Source organism: Etheostoma spectabile, chromosome 4, assembly GCF_008692095.1.
Source record: "Etheostoma spectabile isolate EspeVRDwgs_2016 chromosome 4, UIUC_Espe_1.0, whole genome shotgun sequence".
Taxonomy (NCBI): domain Eukaryota; kingdom Metazoa; phylum Chordata; class Actinopteri; order Perciformes; family Percidae; genus Etheostoma; species Etheostoma spectabile.
Window position 1 is genome coordinate 29,862,682 of NC_045736.1, and position 453 is coordinate 29,863,134.

At 47.5% G+C, this 453-nt stretch overlaps 1 protein-coding gene across 4 annotated transcripts in view; it reads left to right on the plus strand.

Annotated features, from left to right (window-relative positions):
* The window catches only part of arhgef10la (Rho guanine nucleotide exchange factor (GEF) 10-like a), a 190,549-nt gene that overhangs the window by 49,402 nt on the left and 140,694 nt on the right, over positions 1-453 (plus strand). The window lies entirely within an intron of this gene.

Consider the following 453-nt stretch of genomic DNA (forward strand, 5'->3'; position numbering starts at 1 on the left):
GTACAGGACTGTATAGACCACAAAACAACACTGTCGTAACTTTTAAATCAGTTATTTAAGCCGAAAGTACTTGCATTTATGGGTCTCTCTGGTCGATGCGGCAGCCATTGTTGCCTGTGTGTTTACAAGTGAGCTCGCGTCCACACTTGATTTCTAGGGGTATACACCCCTCGGTCTCACCCCTACCCCTTGGTCAAAAAAAAAGAATTGGGACACGACTAGGTCCTGTGTGAACGCGCAAAAACGAGGGTAAGGGGTAAGGGGTAAGGGTAAGACCGAGAAATGAGATTCAGCCTTAGCCCTGGGTATCCCGCTCTGCCTTTGGGAAAATTAAAGCTTAGATGGGCAAGATCTGGAATCTTGCTCCTTATGAGGTCAGAAGGGGCAATGTTACCTCCCCTTTCTCTGCTTTACTTTCCCAGAGAATTTGGCCCACCCATGAGAGAGAGACAT